Consider the following 12,367-nt stretch of genomic DNA (forward strand, 5'->3'; position numbering starts at 1 on the left):
TCTTCCAGTTCTCTCTTGTTTCCAACTTTTTTCTTTTTTATTGTTAACAACCCTCTAAACACACTAAACTAAACTCTCTTACCAAACTAAGCCACTACTCAAGTTTGAATCCCTAATACACTTGCGGAGTCATTACATTAAATGTACGGCACATTTCCAGATACTTAGTCTGTGACCTCTCCTCTTCAGTGAAAGAGGGGGGGGGGGGAAAGGAGGTAGGTAGCATGAAAACATTCAAGATCACACAAACACTCAGCCATTACATGGACATTCCCACGACAGGGTCAGCTAGGTGGTTCTTGATAAGAGAACACTTGAGACCAATCTCCCCTTAAGGATTCTTCTAGAAATATAGGGCCCCATCTGATATGCATCGTCGCCCGCAAAAGCCGGCAATGCCGTTTTTTGCGCCGGTTTGGTATCCTATATACAGCGCCGCATATAAATGCGGCAAGTATATATTTCACCCGTCGGACGTAGTTTATTTCCCCATAGACTAACATATAAAACCCGCGCAATTTGGTATCCAATATCCAGCGCAAGGCCTTACGTGGCGAAAATGGAGAAAACTTACTCCATTTTCACCTCGCCATAAAATGCAGCCATAGCAGGCCTTGCGCTGAGTATGGGAGCACCGTAACTCCCTAAAATGCCTGCAAAAAAAACCTAACACCTAACACATGCGCAATGTCTATCTACCTGTCAACCACAATCCCCCACCGCAATACCTAATAAACTGTAGTAACCCCTAAACCGCCGCTCCTGGAGCCCACCGCCACCTACATTATATGTATTAACCCCTAAACCGCAGCTCCCGGACCCCGCAGCACCTAAATAAAGTGTTTAACCCCTAAACCGCCGAACCCTGCCGCCACCTACATTAAATTTATTAACCCCTAATCTGACCCCCCCTACACTGCCGCCACCTACATTCAATTTATTAACCCCTAATCTGACCCCCCCTACACCGCCGCCACCTACATTAAATTTATTAACCCCTAATCTGACCCCCCTACACCGCCACCAACTACATTAAATGTATTAACCCCTAATCTGACCCCCCTACACCGCCACCACCTACATTAAATATATTAACCTCTAATCTGACCCCCCTACACCGCCTCCACCTACATTAAATATATTAACCTCGTCTGACCCCCCTACACCACCGCCACCTACATTAAATGTATTACCCCCTAAACCTAAGTCTAACCCTAACACCCCTAACTTAATTATTATTTAAATAAATATAAATAATATTAATATTATTAACTAAATTAATCCTATTTAAAACTAAATACTTACCTATAAAATAAACCCTAAGATAATTAATAATTAATAATCACATTGTAGGTATTTTAGGATTTATTTTTATTTTACAGGTAACTTTGTATTTATTTTAGCTAGATACAATAGTTATTAAATAGTTAATAACTATTTAATAGCTACCTAGTTAAAATAATTACAAAATTACCTGTAAAATAAATCCTAACCTAAGTTACAAATACACCTAATACTACACTATCAATAAATTTAATAAATTAACTACAATTAACTAAAATAAAATACAATTGAATAAACTAAACTATATTACAAAAAAACCACTAAATTACAAAAATAAAAAAATATTACAAGAAGTTTAATCTAATTACACCTAATCTAAGCCCCCTAATAAAAAAAAGCCCCCCAAAATAATAAAATTCCCTATCCTAAACTAAATTACAAATAGCCCTTAAAAGGGCCTTTTGTGGGACATTGCCCCAAAGTAATCAGCTCTTTTACCTGTAAAAAAAAGAAATACAATACCCCCCCAACATTACATTCCACCACCCACACACCCCTACTCTAAAACCCACCCGATCCCCCCTTAAAAAAACTAACACTACCCCATTGAAGATCACCCTACCTTGAGCCATCTTCACCCAGCCGGGTACAAGTGGTCAACCGATGGGGCAGAAGAGGACATCCGGACTGGCAGAAGTCTTCATCCTATCCTGGCAGAAGAGGACATCCGGACCGGCAGACATCTTCATCCAAGCGGCATATTCTATCTTCATCCATCCAACGAGGAACGGCTCCATCTTGAAGACCTCCGGCGCGGAACATCCTTCTAGGCCGACGACTATCCGTCGAATGGCTGGTCCTTTAAATGACGTCATCCAAGATGGCATCCCTCGAATTCCGATTGGCTGATAGGATTCTATCAGCCAATCGGAATTAAGGTAGGAAAAATCCGATTGGTTGATTTAATCAGCCAATCGGATTAAAGTTCAATCCGATTGGCTGATTGGATCAGCCAATAGAATGTGACGTCAATTCTATTGGCTGATCCAATCAGGCAATCGGATTGAACTTCATATACCTTGTATATAGTTTAGTTTATTTAATTGTATTTTATTTTAGATAATTGTAGTTAATTTATTTAATTAATTTATTGATAGTGTAGTGTTAGGTGTATTTGTAACTTAGGTTAGGATTTATTTTACAGGTAATTTTGTAATTATTTTAACTAGGTAGCTATTAAATAGTTATTAACTATTTAATAGCTATTGTACCTAGTTAAAATAAATATAAAGTTACCTGTAAAATAAATATAAATAGTAAAATAGCTACAATGTAATTATTAATTATATTGTAGCTATCTTTGGGTTTATTTTATAGGTAAGTATTTAGTTTTAAATAGGAATAATTTAGTTAATAATATTAATATTATTTATATTTATTTAAATAATAATTAAGTTAGGGGGTGTTGGGGTTAGACTTTAGGGGGTAATACATTTAATGTAGGTGGCGGCGGTGTAGGGGGGTCAGATTAGGGGTTAATAAATTTAATGTAGGTGGCGACGGTGTAGGAGGGTCAGATTAGGGGTTAATAAATTTAATGTAAGTGGCGGCAGGGGTCCGGGAGCGGCGGTTTAGGGGTTAATACATATAATGTAGGTGGCGGTGGGCTCCGGAAGCGGCGGTTTAGGGGTTAATACTAGGATTGGTTTATTGCGGTGTGGGCTATGGCGGTTTAGGGGTTAATAATTAGGCTTATTGCGTTGTGGGGGGTTGTCGGTCTAGGGGTTAATACATTTATTATTAGGAGTGAGAGGGGGGATTGCGGATATAGGGGTATACGTGTCGGGCTATTTTTGGGAGGCGTGTTAGACAGTTACTGGAGATTAGTTACGCTCATTTCTGGACATCGCTAGTTTGTCCGACTTACAGCACTTTAGCAACTGCCGGCGGGGTATATGTAATACCCTAATGTGCAAGGTGAAACTACGGGTGGCGCGGGTTCCCTCGCTTGCGCTGAAAACTACACCGTATATCGGATCACGCCCATAGACATTTCTTTAAATGGCCTTAAAAGTTGTCTCTGGATTTCCAATTCGAACGTTAGTATAAGTCTACGCCATTTCCTCAAAAACAGGCTTAATCTAGTTTGCACATCCATTCGTACATCAAGCTGTTCAGTGAACATCTGTAACTTTAGCATATTCATAAAGCATGCAACTGAGGGGGGGGGGAATTGTTAGTCTAAAATTTCAATATACATTTCCTAGCCAGTATTACCACCAGGCTTAACACCGCATCATATTGCCTAAATTGTGGATCCCATTTCAAAAACAAAACTGTATCGGGGTATAAGGTGATGGGGATATCTAATTTCCTCTGAATCCAATATTGGATCTTGCCCCAAAATTGTTGGACCCTGGGGCATAGCCACATGTAATGCAATAAACCTGGGGATTCAAGAGAGCATTTAACGCACTTATTGGCACAGTTAGGGTCCCATTTCGCCAAAGTCCTAGGTGTCAAATATGCTCTGTGTGTGATCCGCATCTGCGTCTCCCTGAGTTTAGCCGACAGAGTGGCCTTTCTTGTTTTTTCCATGCTATCCCTTAAATCCCCCCAAGGAATTACCCCCAACCCCTCTTTCTCCCATCCTATCAGCAAATTGGGTTGTATGAGCTGGAGACGCCTCTGTATCAGAACCTGATAAATCTCTGTTAGAGAAAATCTCCCCATTTTAAATAGCGATTGTGATAGACGAAAGGGTGAGCCCTCCCAGAAATCGTCATTGTCTCTGACCACCGCCCCTATATAATGTTGTGTCTGCAAATAAGCATAGAAATGGTGATTTGGTAAGATAGAGGTTTTGACCGACTGGGTGAGTGGATCTAACAGCACCTTATTTGAGGATAATTCCCGCCTCTCCCAGATATCAAAAGGTTGCATATCCAGCCCTGCTGGAAAGTCTGGGTTGTTGCTTAGGAGCAAATACACAGATGCGTGACAGGATTTCTTCAAAAATTTGTGTGCCAAATGCCACGCTTTCAATGGGTCTTTATATTTTAATGTGTCAAGGCCTAGGGCTTTAATGCTCCTAAGATCTTTCATGTGTGGCAGATATGCTAGGGAGAGCTGACCTAATACTGCTTGTTCCAGTTTGGGCTGACAAAAATGATGCATGCCAACCTGCCAGTCGATCACCAGGCATATCAGGGCCGCCCAGTTGTAAAATTTGAAGTCAGGTAATGCCAGGCCCCCATTCAGATAAGTCATATTCAGTTTGTCGGTAGCTATGCACGCCTTTCCCCTCACAAAAAGTAACGTGCTGCTGAGTTTAACTGCTTGATATCTTTTTTTGTCAGTAGAAGGGGAAGCATAAGGAGGGGGTATAGTAGTCGTGGTAATACCACCATTTTAAGCAAGCTGACCCTACCCAAAAGTGAGAGTGGCAAGGATTTACAACTCCTCATCTGACCCTGGAGCTTGGAACACACCAGTGTAATGTTGTTTGCATATAATTTGTTCGGGTTGGCTGAGATTTGGATGCCAAGATAGGTGATGGACTGCTTTGCCACTGTAAATGGGTATTTATGTTGTGTGTTATCTCCCTTTGTTAGCCGGAGAATTTCAGACTTTTGCATATTGACTATTTAGCCTGAAAAGGAGCCAAAGTCTTGAAGCTCTTGTACAATAGGGGCTATGTGTATGTGTGGGTCCTGTACGAATAAGAGCATGTCATCCGCATATAGTGCTAAGTGTTGCGAGTTCCCTGTGACGTCAATACCAGGGAATACCTGTTTGAGTTTAATTGCCAGTGGCTCCAGGGCCAGATTGAAGAGAAGAGGTGACAAAGGGCATCCCTGTCTGGTCCCCCTCCCTATATGTATCTCCGGTGAAAACATATTATTAATGCAAATATTTGCCACAGGGGTGCTATATAAATTCTCAATAAGGGAAAGAAAAGATCCAGAGAAGTTAAAGTTGACCATAGTGGAAAGGAGGTGTCCCCACTCCACACGATCAAAGGCCTGCTTCCGAGGACAGCAGGAAGGCCTCTGACGTTCCAAAAGTGTTGAACTATCTGGAGAACTCTACGCATATTTATCACTGATGACCTTGCGTACATGAACCCTGTCTGGTCCTCCTGGATTAAGTGTGGCAGAATATATTTCAGCCGTTCAGCTATGAGTTTGGTTAGGATCTTGTAATCCAAATTCAGCAGCGAAATCGGCCTATATGATTCGGGGAGAAGGGCATCCTTACCGCCTTGGGGATTAGGGTGATAAATGCTGCTGAGAAGGTAGGGGTTTGTACTTTTTTGCCCTGAAAGTAACTTTGGTACAAGTCTGTGAGGACAGGGGTCACCTGAGGTTTAAGTAACCGATAGAACTCGATGGGTAGCCCATCGGGTCCTGCTGCCTTTCCCAGAGAGATGGACATAATTATTTTTTCAACTTCCTCTCTGCAGATGGGGTCATTTAGTTTTTCCACCTGCTCAGGTGAGAGTTTTGGTAGTTGAATAGATTCCCAAAAGTTTTATTGTACCAGCGCAGAAGAGGGGGGGGGGTCGCTAGAATAAAGTTTTGCATAGTAAGCCGCAAAAGCTTCTGCAATATGGTTCGCTTCTCTGACTATCCAACCTGTTTTAGTGGTGCTACATGTTTGGTAGCCGTTCCCATATTAATTAAGGACGCAAGTATCTTGCCCGATTTATCGCCAAATCTATAGTATTTACCTCAGGTGCGCATCAGAGTCTGTAATGTGGAGTAAGCGAGCATAGCATTGTATTCCTTCTTAGCTGAAGCATAATTTGGATTCGAGATTGCGTCCCCCGATACTCTCGATAAGCAAGTGTTAAGCTATCCTTCATCCGTCACAGCCGTTCCGTGACCTGTTTTTTCCTGCGAGCCAGGAAGGCAATAATATCACCAGTGAGTACTGCCTTGGCTGTATTCCAAAACAGTTCAGGGTCCTCTAAGTGTTGGGCATTGTTAGTCTGGAAGTCATTCCAGCACTCCACTAGGTGACTCTGAAACTCCTGTGATGTCCCCAGGTATCTTGGAAAACGAGAGGTTCTCCTGTTACTAACCTGAATGCCTGTGTCTATAAATAATGCTACCGGGGCATGTTCAGAGACAACTACCTCCCCTATTTTTATGTCAATGACTTGAGGTATTAGAGAATTAGATATTAGAAACAAATCAATTCGCGACATAGTGGGGGAGGAGCGTGAAACGCAGGTATAGTCCTTCCCGACAGGGTTCAACTGGCGCCAAATATCTATCACCTCCAATGATGAGGCTAGCCTTTGAAACGTCTCCAGCTCAAACTTGTAAAGAGATTTAGAAGCTAGTTTTTGGGGGTTTTCCTGCAACTCTCTGAGCCTGTCACAGTGTGGATTAGGGGCTAAATTAAAGTCCCCTCCTATGATAAGGTAGGTATTCAGGAACAGAGTCAGCACAGTGATTATGAAGTCCCAAAAATCTTTATCTTTTTGATTGCGGCCATAAATATCGCAAAAAGTATATTTGATTTGGACTATGATGTATCTGCCTTCCTTGTCCTTTATCACCTTTTTAGTTTCTGCTTCCAATTGTTTACCAAACAATATGGCAACCCCCCTGCTAGCCTTAGTGTATGAAGGGTATTCAACGCTACCTACCCAATTCCTTAGTAATTTATCGTGCTCCAGGTTAGACAAATGCGTCTCCTGGAGAAATGCGATGTCAGCTCCCCTCTTCCTTAATTGTGGGAGGATTGTCCTTCATTTAATAAGGGAATGAATTACCCCTACATTCCAGGTGTAGAGATTAAAGGCATAGGACTAGTATGAACCACAAAGTGTGCTTGTGCATGAATAGAAGCGGGGTGATAAAGGAAAGGTCTGACATGTGTACAAAGGCACATCTCTCCTGTTGCTGAGCACCTAAAACCATCCCCTTTTAGTAGAAACTCACACGCTCGACAGTTTATATTACTACAGTGGTAAGTGCCTCTAAATCTTAGCCAAGAGCTCTGTTCGGCTCTAGGACTTAGTAATCTCGTAGGGGCTATGTGATTCCCTAATGACATACCTTTCTTAAATGTAAATCTAAATCCTTGTCGAGCTATTTCTACTAGTTTCTCATCCGCATGTAAGAGGGGTGAATGTTTCTTTATGATGTTACATATCTCATGAAATTGACTACTATAAGTTGTTACAAATGTAACTCTTTCTTCTTAATCTGTTTGTTTTATCATGTCTTTAAGAAGATCAGTTCTGTTAATTCTATCAACTGATGATTTAGCTTTATTTATCCTCTTCTTTGTATAACCTCGGCTTCTCAATTTGTTGGACAGAATTTCAGAATGTGTATTGTATGTTTCATCTGTACTGCAATTGCGTTTGACCCTGGTAAATTCCCCCTTCGCAACTGATCCAAAAACTCTCTTTGGATGATTACTATGTGCACGTAGGAGAGTGTTTCCAGTTATAGGTTTAATATAAATGCAACAACCGGGAAGCGCTCAAACATTCAAACACTGGTTGTGAGTAAAGTCCCCGACGATCAGTGCACTTCACGTAGTCAGACACACCCCCGTGACGTAGTGGTGACGTATTCACAGAATACTCAGCTGTCCTGGTGCGGAGAAAAGAGCGCTTCCATCCACGCTCAATTAATAGAACAACACCAACAATCAGCGCACCCAGTAAAGCTGAGAAAAACAAACGATGGTAAGCAGTGGAATACCTGTTTATTGTTTAGCTCAAACAAATGCTCAATATGATAGGTAAATGTCCATACATAGCCAAAACAGGTAGAAAAGGCTTAAGTGGTAAATGACAGGCAAAATAAGGCAGGAAAAATTAGGTCATTTTTTTAACGTTTCCTATGTCATAAACATATTTTTCCTCAGTGACCATCATCGGTTTAATATATACTTCTGTGTGTATTTTATCATCACCCCCCCCCATATAATTTAACATCCAAATAATTAATTTATCCATTATTGTATTCTGAAGTAAATCTAATCCCTACATCATTTGTGTTCAAAAGGTTAACAAAATCCTTGGCTTTATCACTACCACCCCTCCATATGAGAATCAGATTGTCTATGAATCTGCGATAATAAACAATATTGTCCTTGAGGGGATCCTCACATCTATAGATGTGGGACAGCTCCCACCACCCCATGAAGAGGTTGGCGTATGAGGGGGAAAATTTGGCCCCCATGGCTGACCCACATCTCTGGAGGTAGAAGATCCCCTCAAATGAAAAATAGTTATGAGTCAAAAGAAACTTTGTGACTCTCAATATGTACATCCTGAATGAATCACTAACATCTGTCTTTCTGCTCATGAAAAATTTGATAGCTTTTAGTCCCATAGCATGGGGGATTGACGAGTACAGAGCCTGTACATCAATCGTCAAACAACCATACTCCGATTTCCAGGGAATTGTATAAATTTCCCAAAGTAATTGTTTGGTGTCACATAAGTAACTTGTCAGTTCCTTGACCAGTAGCTGTAGAATCTCATCCAGCCACTGAGACAAGTGTTCTGTCACTGACCCTATGCCGCTCACTATGGGGTGGCCAGTCATATTCTCTATCCCTTTATGGATTTTAGGTAACAAATTGAGAACTGGTATGACTGGATGGTCAACCTGTAGAAATTCTTTAGTCTGATGGTCAAAAAACCTTTCTTCGAAACCCTCATCAATTAGATGGAATAGCTCTCTTTTATACCTCAAGGTGGGGTCTGACTCCAATTTTGTGTATTGTGTATTATCACTTAATTGGCTAATTGCTTCCTGGATAAAATGTGATCTATCCAGGACAACAATTGAGCCGCCCTTATCAGCTGCTCTCACTACTATGTTGTGATTATTTTTTAGTGTATAAATCGTTCCATTTAATTCTCGTGTGAGGTTAGGTTTAGTGCTTTCTGATTTATAGGCCAGAGATGTCAAATTGTGTTCTATTCTTTGTTGGAACTTTTCTAAGATCGTTCCCCTGCTTTGAATGGGATAAAAAAAACAGACGGTTTTCTAAATTTTGGTGTAACTATGCTGTCAGACCCATACTTTAGGTCACCCCCTTCTGCTGCCAAATCCTCCAATGCTGCTAGATCACATGTTTCACTAAAGGATAAATCACTAGTAGTATGTGTGGAGATTCCATGTAACTTTGATCTTAAGTTGTCATTGGGAATGTCATGTACATCCTTTGAGAAATGCTTTTTAAGAGTTAGGTTTCTGATGAGTTTATTAATATCAAGTATTGTCTGGAAAATGTTAAAACTCTCTTCTGGGACAAAGCTTAAGCCCAACCCACTTTTTCTTCTGCATTTGTCAAGTGATGTTTGGAGAGATTAACTATCATGTTCAATTGTATTTCGTTTGATTTCTGTCTGTTTTGTCTTATGGAATCTTTGCCTCTTCCCCCCCTTCTGGTCTTGTGTTTTTTTAAAAAAAAAAAAACCTGGGCTATATCTCTATGGTCAGATTCTTTTAAAATATCTACTACAGTATTACTGGTAGAGGGGGTTGCTAGGTACTTTGGGACTTCACCCGTTCTATCTTGTGAGGGGGTCATAATTGCTAATATTACTGCTGACATTTGGTCGTACTGTTTGTGTACAAATGTGTTAGCAGTAATGTCAGTCCTTTCTTGCTCCCCTGAGGTAAATCCATCACCTGAGTATTCTCCTTGTGACTCATCTTCGCTGTCTGTAAATATTACCCTTCTCTGTGTGGGTGTATTATCTCCATGATGCCCCCCTCTATTAGTGTTGTCTCTACTGTTTGATCGACCTCTGCCTCTTCCTCTACCTGTCCCTCTTCTGTAGTTGGACCTTTGTTTTCTCTGCCAAATGTACACTTTGTTTGTGTCATAGTCGGATTGGTCCCTGAGGTATTTTCCTTGTTTAACCTCCATTATCTGTTTTTTAGTTTCTGCTATGGTGTTTTTAAGAATCTGGTCAAATTTAACAAATTGTGCTTCCTGACTTCATATACTCAAAACCTCTTGTATGGCATCTATTTGTTTAGAAATCTCTTTAAGCAATTTTGTTTTTTATTCAATTAATAATAACATCAATTTCAAAGAACAGTCAGTAAGTGTTCTATTCCAAATTTGGATAAACTCTGCATCCTCTGTACTGAAGGTGGGAAATTTACTGATTCTCAGTCCCCTGGGCACCATGCCCAGTTTGTAATATTTGTCTGGTGTCCATATATCTAATTTAAGCTTAATTTCTTTTTTTTAGGGAATATTCCAATTCCTCAAATAGCTTAGGTAAAGAAAACTTAGAATAGTCCGTTGTAAAAACCAGGTCCAATTCATTAAGGTTACCCACTCTTTGCTCCGTGGATTGAACGGAATAATAAACAACATTTTCCTTTATCACTGTGCTTTTATATCAGTCATTTTTAGATCATACTTAAACCTTTACTTTCGTGCTTTACAGATCGCTGGTGTGGGGTACACCCAAGAAAATGTAACAGTCATAAGAACAGAACGTCTCAGCACTGTCAGTATAGGTAATTGATATTATAAAGTCCATGTATGAAAGGCTGTGGATTTGGCAAACAATGCACTATGCGACAACTGGTCAGTTCAAGAAAATTAGAACATGCATTTGTAACGCTAAGCTCTTACCAGTAGGCAGACAGACTTCTCTGTTTCTTGTGTGTCTAGGTTGCTCCGGTCGGTCATAAGGAGATCTATTAGCGTGTCAGCTTCTGCTGTCCGGGGTTTCTCCTGCACTCCTGTGCTATGGAAGTTTCCTCCGTCTGTGTAACCGCTTGTCTCCCTCTTTCAACCTGTGGCAACCTCTAATGATGTCATCTGGTACACTGAACGTCTCCTTTCCAAGCTATCTGCTCGCAGCAAATCCTCCTGCAGCCTTTACAGTCTGTAACGGACTAATAAAACTGTGCTCACTTCTCCCCAAATCCAAAAGTTTAGACTATTAGCACAAATCAGGAGCACCAGTTCGTCCGTTTGAATAAAACATAACATTTATTGGAGAATTACAACTGGATAAAACGTTACAAACGTAACCACAAACGTAATTAGCATATGCAATGCCCATTGTGCTAACGCATTTTGGCATTTTTGTTCCCATATATATATTCTTCAATATCATGAGGTTTATGGGGTTAACTCACATTTTGATGCATGTAATTCATAGGAGTTTCAATTGGTTCACATATGAGTTACATATATGAGTCTAGTTTAGAGGTGTAACAATGAGGTTAAATTATATAACATAACAGAGCAACACTAAATGCTCCCATAGATAGCTTTGTCTATGTTCTTACCCTTATATTTTGATATAGTCAATTTAGGGTAACAGAACTTGCTTCTATGTGTTATCATAAGATATATTTGATAGATTAACACTCTAAAGGTGTTAGCAAGAGGATAAGATCACTATTCTCCGATGGACAACTTTACCTATGCACTTATGTATTATTATTTTTTACATTTTTTGAAGTTGCTCATGATGTGCTCTTAAGGAATTAGCACTAGCAATGTAATGCCATTGTATGAGTTATATCTCAGAGTTTTCAATAGCATTTCATAAACTGATCTAATTGAATTCTATTTTTGCTAGTATATTCTATAAAGATAAATGTAAATCAGATAATATAAGTTCACTTGGCAACACTGTCAGTGACATCATTTAAAACTACATATTATAAGGTCCAAACATATACAGGTTTTAGTGTTTATTGTCATAATTTGATGTAAATAATGGGTTTATAATCGTTCCCCAAACCTCATAGAAATGTAGTAAGGGGTTAAATGACTCACACTAATTCCTTACTACTGTGTGGATTACTTAGGGTATTTAGTTGATGAATAAACCAATTAGTAAGCAGGGTTCAAATTTTAATTAACCTATCATCAATGTATAGAAGGTCTTTTAAAGGTTGTGTATGCATTATTTTCATTAAGCTATGACTAATGCCGAAACGCGTTAGCACAATGGGCATTGCATATGCTACTTACTGATAGTTTGTGGTTACGTTTGTAACTTTTTATCCAGCTGTAATTCTCCAATAAATGTTATGTTTTATGCAAACGGACAAACTGG

This window comes from Bombina bombina, chromosome 10 (genome assembly GCF_027579735.1).
Source record: "Bombina bombina isolate aBomBom1 chromosome 10, aBomBom1.pri, whole genome shotgun sequence".
Classification (NCBI taxonomy): domain Eukaryota; kingdom Metazoa; phylum Chordata; class Amphibia; order Anura; family Bombinatoridae; genus Bombina; species Bombina bombina.